Source organism: Elephantulus edwardii, unplaced genomic scaffold, assembly GCF_000299155.1.
Source record: "Elephantulus edwardii isolate Elephantulus edwardi_28Jun2011 unplaced genomic scaffold, EleEdw1.0 scaffold00056, whole genome shotgun sequence".
Lineage (NCBI taxonomy): Eukaryota > Metazoa > Chordata > Mammalia > Macroscelidea > Macroscelididae > Elephantulus > Elephantulus edwardii.
This window is the reverse complement of record NW_006399806.1, coordinates 5,815,738-5,816,833: the sequence shown is the minus strand read 5'-3', so window position 1 is coordinate 5,816,833 and position 1,096 is coordinate 5,815,738.

Sequence of the window (1,096 nt, the reverse complement as noted above, 5' to 3'; positions counted from 1 at the left end):
TGTTCATATCCTGTGGCAATTTTTCAATTGGATTATTTACCTTTATCTTGTTGTGGTGGTCAAATATTTTAGAAATTCTAGATATAAGTCCCTTATCTGACATGTCATTACCAAATACTTTTTTCCCCAGTGTGTGGCTTCCCTTTTTACCCTGTTGGAGAAGTTTTTGGATATGCATAGGTGTTAGGAAGGCACCATTCATCTGTTTTATCTTCTCCTGGTTGTAGATTTTTCAGGATACTTGGAAGACTATTTATGGTGTGGGTTAGGATTTCTAGAGTTCTTCCAAGACTTTTTTAATGAAGTTTATAGAGTCTTTAGTTTTAATCCTAGGTCCATTATCCACCTTGCGTTGGTTTTTGTATACGGAGTGAGGTGTAAATCTTGCTTGAGTCTTCTGAAGATAGTTTTCCAATTTTGTCAACATCATTTATTAAAAAGGCTGTCATTTCCCCATTTGACATATTTCATCTCCTTGTAAAAAAGTCAGTTGACCTTAGGTAGATGGGCTGATTTCCGGGTTCTCAGTTCTATTCCAATGATCTATGTGTCTGTTACTGTACCAGTACCATGCTGTCTTAACCACTACAGCAGTATAGTAGGATTTGAAATCAGGGAATGAGATGCCTCCTACCTTTTTTCTATTTTTAAAGAGTGTTTTGCTTATTTGGGGCTTCTTTCCATTCCAAATGAAACTGGAGATTGCCTTTTCCATCTCGTTGAAGAATGGGATTGATATTTGTATTGGGATTGCATTGAATGTGTAAATTGCCTTTAGTAGTATTGCCATTTTCACAATACTGAGTCTTCCAATCCATGAGCAAGGGATGAAGAAATGTTCAAAATCCGCAGCTCTAAGAGAGATGCAAATCAAAACAATTATGAGATACCATCTCACCCCAGTAACAATGGCAAAATTTAACAGAACAAAAAGCAACAAATGCTGGCGAGGTTGTTGGAGAAAGTGGAACCTTTATTCACTGTTGGTGGAAGTGTAAAATGGTGCAACCACTGTGGAAAGTGGTGTGGTGCTTTCTCAAAAAGTTGTAAATAGGATACCATTTGACCCAGCAATTCCACTACTGGGAATATACCC